At 33.2% G+C, this 12,642-nt stretch overlaps 1 long non-coding RNA gene across 1 annotated transcript in view; it reads right to left on the reverse strand.

The window, feature by feature from the left end:
- The window catches only part of LOC116423365, a 53,901-nt gene extending 41,611 nt beyond the window's left edge, over nucleotides 1-12,290 (reverse strand). The window contains exon 1 of the long non-coding RNA XR_004233954.1: nucleotides 12,218-12,290. This is a non-coding gene — a long non-coding RNA (uncharacterized LOC116423365). The remainder of the gene's footprint in view (nucleotides 1-12,217) is intronic.
- Nucleotides 12,291-12,642: the final 352 nt, after the last annotated feature.

Consider the following 12,642-nt stretch of genomic DNA (forward strand, 5'->3'; position numbering starts at 1 on the left):
CTTAATTTGTATACTTCACAGATTATCAATGCCCTTTTAAAAACCCCTAAAATGGCTTCTGGGACTGAATTCTATACTCCCTATATGACCTGCCTGAGGCAGAATTTCAGAGAGTAATTATTTCCCCATTCCCAGACAGTATTCCTGTCAATGCAGTCAAGATCCCATTAACCTATTTTGAAAGACATATTGTATTACTGATTCATATTGAGTTTGCGATCCATTAAAACAACCAGATTTTTTATCTCATAAACTGCAAAATAATCACTTCTCTCCCATCATGTTGTTTTATTTTTAATGATATTTTTGCATTTACTTCTCCATCATTTCACCTGAAGTACACCATATTTTAGCAGATTAAACACTCTCTTGTGGCCAAGAAAAACAACCTAGCAAATGTATCAAGCACATTGACCATATATGATAATTTATGTATCATTTGTCCATATCATCCTTCTCTTTCTGTGATGGGGGAAACATGTTTCCTTATTTATTTTCCAACATACTCTGTTGGTCTCACTAAATTTAATTTTTTTATTTTCAAGCTAAATATTTAATAAATAGTTTATTGAATGCCTAATATGTGGCAGGAACTTTGCTAAATGCTGGTAATCTTTTAGTTTATATTATTGTAGTCATTATGCATATTATCCCTTCTACGTTCCTCACACAAATATTCCCATATTTTTCTAAGTTCCATTTATTCATCCTTTCTTACTACATAATAATATTCCACTGTATCTACACACAGTATTTTCGATCATTTCCATTTGAATTTTATTTCTTATTCTTTACAAAAGAATTGAAGATGGCTATGATTATTTTGGTGTAAATCAATATTTTCTTATTGTCTTTGATCATGTATTTATCTATCCATTTAAAATTTCTAATAATAGAATTACTTAATAAATAGTATGGATAATTAATTCCCGTTGCTTCTTTCAAAATAGAACCAGCATTCTTTCCAGTGCACCTTCTTGCCACTGCCAAAAGTAAGTCTGGCCTGCTTTTAATAAAGCCATGAAGGATATTTGTGATCATTCATTTTCTAGATGCTTACTTACCATATCTTTCATCATAACCTCTATTGATTAAATGTGTGAGTATTCTTTTTTATAGTTTCATGTACATTTTGTCATTTTTAAATAGTCAAAACTCTATGCCACAAAGAAAGAACATTTAATCAAAACAAATCAGCACAATATTTGAAACTGACCATATATACTAAATTCCACATCTATATCCCCCCATTTCTCTATTAAAAGCAAGGAGCCATGCTGCTTTTATGTTGCTTATATTAATCATTTTGAATATTGTTTTCATGGTTCTGCTGATTTTACTCTGTGTCACTTCTTACAAATATTCCCATGTTTCTCTGTATTACTGTATGTATCATTTTCAAAAAATGGGTATTATATCATAGATTTGGCTCTCAAGAAGATTTTATCATCTAATTCTCATCTAATCCTATTTTTTAACAGACAAGAAAATTTGAGGCTCAAAGCTACAAAGTAGTAGTAAAGCTAAGAGTTGAACTTGAGATCTCTGCCTCCAAATTCATCACTCTTTCCATTTCTTTTTGCACAATAATATTCCATTAAATTTATGTACTATATACTATGATTTGTTCAGCCATTCCTTGACTTATGGATGTTCATTTTGTTTCTAAATTTGCCTCTATCAAAAGTGTTATTTTTTATTTTTTTATGTTTTGGTTATTTTTTCTTTTTTTTTTTATTATAACTTTTTATTGACAGTACATGGGTAATTTTTTACACCTTTGCACACACTTCTGTTCTGACTTTTCCCTTCCCTTCCTCTAGATGGCAGGCAGTCTTATACATGTTAAATATGTTATAGTATATCTTAGATACAATATATATGTGCAGAACTGAAAAATTCTCTTGTTGCACAGGAAGAATTGGATTCAGAAGGTAAAAATAACTGGAAAGAAACAAAAATGCAAACAGTTCACACTCATTTCCCAGTGTTACTTTTCTGGGTGTAGTTGATTCTGTCCATCATTGATCAATTGGAACTGAATTAGATCTTCTCTTTGTCAAAGATATCCACTTCCATCAGAATACATCCTCATACAGTATTGTTGTCAAAGTGTATAATTAATCTGGTTCTGCCCATTTCACTCAGCATCAGTTCTTATCAGTCTTTCCAAGTCCCTCTGTATTCATCCTGCTGGTCATTTCTTACAGAACAATAATATTCCATAACATCCATATATCACAATTTACTCAACCATTCTCCAATTGATGGGCATGCATTCATTTTCCAGTTTCTAGCCACTACAAATAGGGCTGCCACAAACATTTTGGCACATACAGGTCCTTTTCCCTTCTTTAGTATCTCATTAATATGTAATCCCAGTAGTAACACTGCTGGATCAAAGGGTATGCACAGTTTGATAACTTTGGGGGCATAATTCCATTCTGCTCTCCAGAATGGTTGGATTCATTCACAACTCCACCAACAATGCATCAGTGTCCCCGCATCCCTTCCAACATTCATCATTATTTTTTCCTGTCATCTTAGCCAATCTGACAGGTGTGTAGTGGTATCTCAGAGTTGTCTTAATTTGTATTTCTCTGATCAATAGTGATTTGGAACACATTTTCGTATGGTGGAAGTACATTTCAATTTCATCATCTGAAAATTGTCTGTTCATATCCTTTGACCATTTATCAATTGGAGAATGGCTTGATTTCTTATAAATTAGTCAATTTTCTATATATTTTGGAAATGAGGCCTTTATCAGAATCTTTAACTATAAAAATGTTTTCCTAGTTTGTTGCTTCCTTTCTAATCTTGTTTGTATTTGTTTTGTTTGTACAAAGGCTTTTTAATTTAATATAATCAAACTTTTCTATTTTATGATCAAAAATGATTTCTAGTTCTTCTTTGGTCACAAATTCCTTCCTCCACAAGTCTGACAGATAAACTATCCTATGTTCTTCTAATTTATTTATAATCTCATTCTTTATGTCTAAATCATGGACCCATTTTGATCTTATCTTGGTATATGGTGTTAAGTGTGGGTCCAGGCCTAATTTCTGCCATTCTAATTTCCAGTTTTCCCAACAGTTTTGTAAAATAATGAATTCTTATCCCAAAAGTTGGAATCTTTGGGTTTGTCAAACACTAGATTGCTATAGTTTTTGACTATTTTGTCCTGTGAATGTAACTATTCCACTGATCAACTTGTCTATTTCTTAGCCAGTACCAAATGGTATTGACCACTGCTTTATAATATAGTTTTAGATCAAGTACAGCTAGGCTACCTTCATTTGATTTTTTTTTTCATTAGTTCCCTTGAAATTGTCGACCTTAAAGTATCCAAGGGCCTGGAATCTGATATTCTGAAAGGCAAAGGAACTTGGAATGCAGTCAAGAATAAATTACCCTGTTAAACTGAGCATTTTCTTCCAGGAAAGAAGATAGGCATTCAATGAAATAGGTGAATTTCATGTATTTCTGGTGAAAAGACCAGAGCTAAAGAAAAAATTTGACCTCCAAATATAGGACTCAAGAGAAGCATAAAAAGGTAAAAAGAACTCTTGAGAACTGTATTTCTATTATAGGTATACATAGAGAGGGCATATATAATTAGATTATACTGCTATAATATGTAAAAGGAACTAGAGGTAGAAAGGGGATTGCACCAGAAATAGGTAAAAGTGGAGGTAAAATGTGGGAAATTACATCTCACAAAGAGGCAAAGGAAACCTATTACATTTGAAGCAAAGAAGGGAGGTGGATGAGCATTGTGTGAATCTTACTCTCATCAGATTTGTCTCAAAAATAAAACATTAGACATATTTTGTTTACAGAGAAACTTCTCTCACCTTCTTGAAAAGAGAGAGAGGGGAAAGGCAAAAAGGGGAAAAGTAGGCTAAATTGAAGGGAAAACAGAAATAGCAGGGGAAAGGTACAAGAAAAGGGGAGGGATTGTAAAGAGGGAGGATTCTAAAGGGAGATGGCTGCTTGAGACAAGTAGTGCTCATAAGTTAAATACTGGGGAGGAAGGAAAGGAGAAAAGGAAAAAGAAAAGTATAATCTGGGGATAATAAGTTGGCATGAAATACAGAATTAATAGTTTTAACCATAAATGTGAATGGGATGAACTCTCCCATAAAGCAGAAGCAGGTAGCAGACTGAATTAAAAACCAGAATTGCACAATATGTTGTTTACAAGAAACCCACTTAAAGCAGAGTAATAATACACACAGAGTACAGGTAAAAATCTAGAGCAGAATCTCCATATGTTTCAGATGAATTAAAAAAAAAAAAAACAGGGGTAGCTATCCTGATCTCAGATCAAGCAAAAGCAAAAATTGATCTAATTAAAAGAGATAAGGAAGGGAACTATATCTTGCTAAAGGGTTTCATAGATAATGAAGCAATATCAATACTAAATACATATATGCACCAAGTGGTATAGAATGGAAATTCCTAAAAGCAAAGTTAAGAGAGCTGCAAGAAGAAACAGACAGTAAAACTAGAAGAGTAGGAAATCTCAACCTTGCTCTCTCAGAACTAGGTAAATCAAACCACAAAATAAATAAGAAAGAAGTAAAAGAGGTAAATGGAATACTAGAAAAATTAGGTATAATAGGTCTTTGGAGAAAACTGAATGGAGACAAAAAGGAGTACACTTTCTTCTTGGCAGTTCATGGAACCTATACAAAAACTGATCATATATTAGGACATAAAGACCTCAAAATCAAATGCAGAAAGGCAGAGATAGTAAATGCAATTTTTTTCAGCTCATGATGCAATACAAATCACATTCAATAAAAAGCCAGGAGAAAATAGACCAAAAAGTAATTGGAAACTAAATAATCTCATCCTAAAGAATTAATGGGTGAAACAGTAAATCATAGACACAATAATTTCATCCAAAAGAATGAAATAATGAGACAAAATACCAAAATTTGTGGGATGCAACCAAAGTGGTAATAAGGAAAAAGTTTATATCTCTAGATACTTACATAAAATAGAGAAAGAGAAGATCAGGGTTGCAACTAAAAAAGCTAGAAAAAGAACAAATTTTATAGTTATTTTATTTCTGTTTTATCAAGTTTTGGATTATTGAGTTCTATTGTTTGTGATTCTTCTTTGTTTACTCTGTTCTACTGAATTATTTCTATTTCTCTGTGTTTTCTTCACTGGATCCATGACATTTCATTTTTTTCTGAACTAACCCCAGAAATACCAATTCTCCTTCTACCCATGTAGGTCAGGTGGTTTCTCTAAGCAACAAATCCCATTGTAAAGTCCCCATCTCCCTTTTACAGAATGTTTCTTCAATCATAGGAAGGTTCATGTGTGAACCTTTTTCTTTTTAAATCCCTTTTTTTGCCTCCTCTCCTATTATTTTGTAGACATCTATTTATGAGAAACAAGAGGAACTTTTCCTTCAATAATAGCCTTTGATTTCATTAGGTATATTACATGTTCCTTTCATTTTCTTCATGCCTTTAATTTTTTATGAGCCCTCTTATTTTGTAATCTATTCCCATCAAAACTTTGTTTCATCTGTAGGTTGGATGTTGTGAGTTTTATTTAGCCCATGATGTTTCAGGACTGTTTGTCCACCATCTCTTTGACTTCTGTTTTCACCTTTGTCTACTCATATACATTTGGTTTCTGTTTTTTTAATGTTATTGATGTATTTGTTTACAACAGAAAATTATATTTTTATAGTTTGAGATGTAGGAGAATCAAATAATTACTATAGATTTAATTTTCTTTTCAAAAATAATTTGAATACCTCTTTATTAAACATGGATATCTTTATAATTTACAATAGACTTAGATATGCAGAGTGAGTTAGGCTGCATCTTGAGATCCTTTGCTCTTCAAAAACATTTCATTCCCTCATGTATTTTCTGGTTGGCATACAATGTTCTTGTATTATTTGAGTTTCTTTCCTTTATACTTGAAGTTCTTTGTTTTGGTCATTGGAAACATTTTTATGAAATTATGAAATTTAACCAGTGTGTCTTTTGGAATTGCCATCATTTAATGTAGATAATCTGTGGATTTTTTCAGTTGGTTCCTTTTTTTCCTGTGTTCAGGAGTAACAGGTAGCTTTTTTTGTACTGTATCTACCATTATAGTATCTACTTAAAAACAAAAACAAAAGCTTGTATTTTTCTTCTAGGTGTAATCCTCAAGTTGTTTCTATGTATCTTTTCTTAAATATCATTTTTAAAATTCTACAGATATAATTGTATTTTGCTTCTCTTCTTCTAGATAGTTCTTTACTGGTTCTTACTATTGCCATTCTAATCAGAGATTCTCTCTTTTGTTTCTTTGGTGGGATTTAGCACCACAAATTTACATTTTTCTATTCCACAAATTATTTCTGCAGTTCAGGCCATAAATTCTACTCTTACAAATGTTGTTGTTTTCCTAAATCCCTTAGGAATAGTGTGTTGTTATTCCATGTTCTCTTCAAAATCCACAAAGTCCTTTGCTTCATAAGAGATTGCATTTTTTACTTTGATTTGCAATTTTTATTCGTAGATATCTGAAATAGTTTACTAGATGTGGAGGTCCTTTCTTCTTCTGTTGTTGATTTCTCTGTAAGGACTTTAAATTTTTTCTTCCTGTAATTTTTGGTTATTTCAGTGTCCCCCATCCTTTATTTTCCCCTATTTCCTACTTTCTGACTTTTCCTCTCTGATAGTTTTCTTGGGAACTGGATCTCAGAAGGGTTTAGTCTCCTCTCATACTGACTAATTGATGAATCACTGGCTTATTTCTGCCTTAAGTGACTTTTTAGGGGGACAAAACAGAACCCAGCTGGATGCTTAGTGGAATGAAACAGTCCTCCTCACCCCACCCTGCCCCCAGTGTATTCATATAAAGGTGATCTTCCCCATTTTCTCTCTTCCTCAGTTTACTGTTCTAGTAGCACAAAGCACTGCTATTCCACTATCAGTCTGAGTAAATTTTTATTGTTTGTAGTGCGGATCTTCTCAGCACTTGGAAGATAAAGGGGGGTGATTATAGTATAGAGTTGAATTCTAATTGAATTCTAAACTTGAAGTCATGTTTCTTTTTCTTAGTGCTTTGCTTGGGCCATGCTCTGTTGCAGCACAGAATGTTACTGTAGGGCTGTAATTGGGCAAATTTCTGCTTCTTGGAGTTTGGATCTCTGTAGCATCAGAAGCAAGGTAAAAGGTCTTAGGTGGTTAGTTGAATTCTCTTGCCAGAGCATGATAGATAATGGTAGAGGCTGTACTCATTAGGGTTTGGTGAATAGATTTTCCCTTTTTGTCTTGTTCAAGACTGTGGAAACAGCTGAATTTGGTTTTATAAGACACATTGTTTTTTTTTGGGAGAGATTTGAGATAATAGGCAAATCGGAAAAAATGCTTCCAGTCATTTCATCATCTCATTGATCATATGACCCAAGCATGTCTAAAGGCCTTCTTAATTCACTCATTAGCAAAAGTATGTCAGATTATTCACCATTACTATATCTGGGTCAGTTAATGCTGTTTTGAGATATATTGTCCCAGTAGAATGGTGAGCATTCAAAGTAGGTTAGCTTGGGCATAAGATAGTGTCTTGCATGGATACAGGTAGACCCATTTAACAGCAAAGTTTGTAGCTTTCCTCAGAATATAGGAAAACAAAATCTCAAACTTGACAATTCTGAAAGTGCTGTCTCAAGGCTTTGCACTGGATCACAAAACATCTTTGAATAATTTTTACGTACTAGATTTTGAAATAATTAATGGGCAGAGATAATGAAGTTTATTATCTTGATAAAAAGGAATCTTTCCTTAAAAAATAAACTTTAGTTTTGCTCATTTTTTCCTCCTATTTTTTTAATACTTTGTTATAAAGAATATCTCTAAGGAAAAGAGAAAGGGGAGAAAAATCTTGGGAAATGTATCAAATATAAAAACAAATAAAAAAATATAAAAATTGATAATTGAAATTATCAATAAAGAAATATTTTTAAAAGTGAAGCTGCAATAATGTTTTTGGGAGGAGCTTAGCATTAGATAACTAGTCTATCTTTAGATCAAAATAGAGTTCTAAGGTTCTTGTGTTTCATTTTAAACCTTCTCTTCTCTGAAGAAATAAAACATCCATAGAGAAGAGAGAAATAAATAGCAGTCTTTATTAGCAGAGGGACATAAAAGCACAATTTTCTGAGCATTTTAATGTCACTTTCAAGTATATGTTCTCAAATTCATAAATGAATATACCTCTTACTAAAGATGAATCAAATTTTTTTTGTATATTTAGGATTACAAGCACCTTTAAAATGGAAACTTTTTTTCCTCATTTAATGAAAACAGCTTTGAAATGATTTGAGGGTTTGAAATTTGAACAAAACAAACAAAACAAAACAACAACAACAAAAAACAAGACAAGACTTTAGTCTAGCTTGTTTACTTTAAAAGACATTAGAAGAAATCCCCATTTTCTAATATTCATGGCCTTGCCCTATTCTTAAGTATTTGTCAAACTCTTTCTATGGAAACTTCTTCCTTGGGAATGATAAAAATTATCAAGAATTATTACTATATTTACATTCCTATCTATTCCTGAGCATAGTTATACCAGATTTCATGCTATTGATAATTTGGATTCATTTTTTAAAAATATTTTCCTTTATATAAAAGTAGTTTGTAGTTTTGAAATTTATTTCAAATTTAAATTATAGGAAACTAAAGTTTCATTTAATCATACAGTTTTTTGTTCATTAGCATATTATAACAGCAAAGAATAACATAAACATAAAGAATATTTAGTTTAATGTCAATAGTATAAATTAATTAATGTTTCATTCCAAAATCATAATGTATTTCATTACAAAAATATTTTACTTAATTTTCCCCAGAGTTTGTCATTAATCTGGTTTCTGCTACTAAAATTTAAAGTGTTTTAGTTATAATTTATCTCAAATTATCCAAGTGATTTTCTTAAAAAAAAGAGAGAGAGAGAGAGAGAGAGAGAGATACACATATTCTAACAACATAACATATACTGCAAAGATTTCCATAAATCACAAGAATGAGAGGCAGTATAATATAATGGATAGTGAGAGCAGCCTTCAAGCCAGGAAGAAGTTGTAATTCTGGTGTGATCCTGGGCAAGTCTTTAACTCTTAGTAGTCTGGACAACTGATTATAAATTGCAGAGGTGATCATCAGTAGAAGTTTCCTCTTCCAGGAGGTCCCTATACCAATGAAATCAGAAATCATCTTTTTTTTTTTTTTTTCCCCTGAGACAATTGGGGTTAAGTGACTGCCCAACTAGAATGTCTTAAATGTCTGAGATCAGATTTGAACTCAGATCCTCCTGACTTCAGAGCTGGTCCTCTATCCACTGTGCCATCTAGTTGCCACCTAGCTGCCCCCTTTATTTCTTTTTAAAGTTTCTAAAACTTTCTTCTTTGGATTTATGGTATGTCTCTTACACACTGTATCATTGGGCAATCATTTCATCTCTCTGAGCCTCTGTTTCTTCATCTAAAAATAACAAGGTTGGATTCAATGGCTTCTGGGTTCCCTTCCAGCTCTAAATTTATTTGATTTCATGAACTATACTCTCTTAGGCCTATTTCCCTTCTATATTACTATTTCTTATACTTTGTTAAACTTCACCATTCATGCAGCGATGATGGCTAATTGAATGTAACCATGAGACCTTAAGCTTGCCTAGGCAAGATTGAGATAATGGTTACGTTCTATTTTTCTCTCATAACAGAGACCAGCTACCAATGAGACTGTGTAATGAACATTTCCAGTGCTATCTACTGATGATTTTGAAAGTTCAGATGTTTCTGGCTGCCAACCAGGAGATGAGAATTGCAATAATGCAGTTTCTGGGAGGAGTATCACTACCACAGTTCTCTTTTATTGTCCTGACTCAGTTTCCCTAATTATCCTGACTCAGTTTCCCTAAATTGTTCTGCCTCAGTTTATAATTGTTCTGCTCAATCCTGCAAAACCACCCCTCCCTCTTAATCAGAATATTCGATAAGGATAAAATATCTTATATTTTAGAATATCAGAATGCCTCTCCCCATCCCCAACTATCAGAATATCAGATACCGTTTTATCAAGATGCCTCTCCCCACCTTCGGGGAGCCTCCCCTCATTATGTCATACTTACCCCATCCTGTCAGAGTCCAGTTCCTGTTCTCAGCATCCTGAGTCCGCCCCTGCCTCAGTCTACCCCCTGAGTCTGAGCCACTTGTATATATGCCATTGAGAACTCCTTGTTTGCTGGACTCTTGGAGAAGATAGTCTCATTCAGCCCTGGGACCAAACCATGGATCCATTTGGTCCCAGTAAATCTCTCCCTTTTAAATAAATTATTAAATACTCTCTAATCTCTATCTTGCCTCAATTTCTCCAGCATTACAGAAACATTGCTGGATCAAAAGGTATGCACAGTTTAATAACTTTTTGAGCATAGTTCCAGATTGCTCTTCAGAATGGTTGGATCTGTTCGCTGTTCCACCAACAATGTATCAGTGTCCCAGTTTTCCCATATCCCCTCCAACATTCATCATTATTTTTTCCTGTCATCTTAGCCAATCTGACAGGTATGTAGTGGTATCTCAGAGTTGTCTTAATTTGCATTTCTCTGATCAACAGTGATTTAGAGCATCTTTTCATATGACTACAAATAGTTTAAATTTCTTCATCTGAAAACTGTCTGTTCATATCCTTTGACCATTTATCAATTGGAGAATGGTTTGAATTCACAAAAGTTAAGTCAATTCTCTATATTTTTTTAGAAATGAGGCCTTTATCAGAACCTTTGAATGTAAAAATGTTTTCCCAGTTTATTGCTTCCCTTCTAATCTTGCCTGCATTAGTTTTGTTTGTAGTCAGGAGGTCTGAACCAATTCAGAGTCGCTTGTGGGAGGTCATACATTGCAGGATAAGAAAATAATATTTTTGCATGATCATATGCAAGGCAAATTGTGGGTTGTGAATGTATTGATAATGAGGAAATTAGGAAATAATTCACAAGGCTCCTAAACTGAGCCTTAAAGGACTAAGAGGAGAACATTAATTTCAAGGATGGGAGATTGTGCTCAGAGGAAAACATGGACTTTGAATATGGAAAACAAATGTAAATAGTCTAGTTTGCTTGGAAGATACAGGTCACAGATGGGATAATGTGAATAAAAATTTGGAAGGATAAGTTAAAGTTAAATATTGAAATCTTTTAATTGTCAAGCTGAGGAATTTATATTGTAATCTAGAGAGAACTGGGAGCCACTGATGTTTCTTGGGTTAGAAATGTGACCTGGTGAAATTTGTGATCTAGAAAGATTAGTTTCAACCATTGTGTCTAGAATGGATTTCCTGGAAGCCAGATATATAATAGGAGGCAGTGAGTATAGGTGAAGGGTAATAAATACATAAATAGGGGCTGAATAATTTAGGAAAAAATGGAAAGAGGGCAGGTATAAGAAGCAAGAAATGTGAATGAGGTAGATTTAGCAATGGATTAGAAGGGATTCTTCTCCCACCCTCATCAGTATCCCTTCTTATTTTACTATTTTAGTTTTGCTTAAGCAAAACTTTTGAATCTCATTTAATCAAAAGTATTTTATCTTCTCTGACCCTCTCTTCCTTTATTCACTGATCTGAAAAGCTGGCATCCTTTAAGAGAACAGTTTCACCAGAAAGTTGAAGTCAGAAGACAGACTGATGAGTTGTAAAGTGAGTGGGTGGATAGGAAATGAGTAGAGATTATTCTTAATAAGAATATGCAGAGAAGAAGTATATTATATTAGCTTGAAGCAATGGCTTTCTCACTCCTAAAAGAAACACCTTTATTTAGGTCTCTGGGAGCTCTCTACCACTTAGATGTTTCCTTAAGCCTTCAGAAGAAGCAATTTATGTAAAGAAATTTCTTTTCTCTCATTCCCTCCTCCCTCTTCCCCTTTCTTTTTCTGTTGATCACAACTAACTTAAAGGAAACCTTCCTCTGTGGAGGTAGCACTGAGGTATTTAACTCTTTTCTTATACAGAAAAGGGGAGAGTTTGCCCATTCCTCAATTCCCATGTAACAGTTTTTAGTTGCATCTTACTTTCTCTTTTCTAGGGTAAAATAATTCCATTTCTTCACAATTATAACTCTCAGCTATCTACAAGTCTATTATATCTTTTTAAAATTATATAACAAATTCTAAAACTCAGTAAAAACTCACTAGAGATTAATAGACTGATGGGATTATCTCATAGTTCCTCTTTGCCATATTTCTGTGAGTGGTGCCAACAGAACGTCAGCTCTCTGCAATATGGAACTGCATTGTTGAGTCATACATTCATTCTAAACATCAGAAGGGTCATTAAAAGTCTAAAGTTATAGTCAATTTAGTTGACTGTGAAACATCTTAATGACTAAGCCAAATTTGGCCAAGGTAATGAAAATTATACAGATATCCAACGTCTCCTTTCCTCCTCCATTTTATGACAGGAATTACTGAAGTTTCTAAATCAAAACTTTCTGAATGACTTTTAATAAAACAAGTTCATTTTTTTTCTAGCTTCCAGTAAGTGGAATGATCATATAATATGCAAAAGAATTCAACATTACAGATTCAATCCCTATATGGGCCAATCAGTATGTATT

The sequence above is a fragment of the Sarcophilus harrisii genome, chromosome 4, assembly GCF_902635505.1.
Source record: "Sarcophilus harrisii chromosome 4, mSarHar1.11, whole genome shotgun sequence".
Lineage (NCBI taxonomy): Eukaryota > Metazoa > Chordata > Mammalia > Dasyuromorphia > Dasyuridae > Sarcophilus > Sarcophilus harrisii.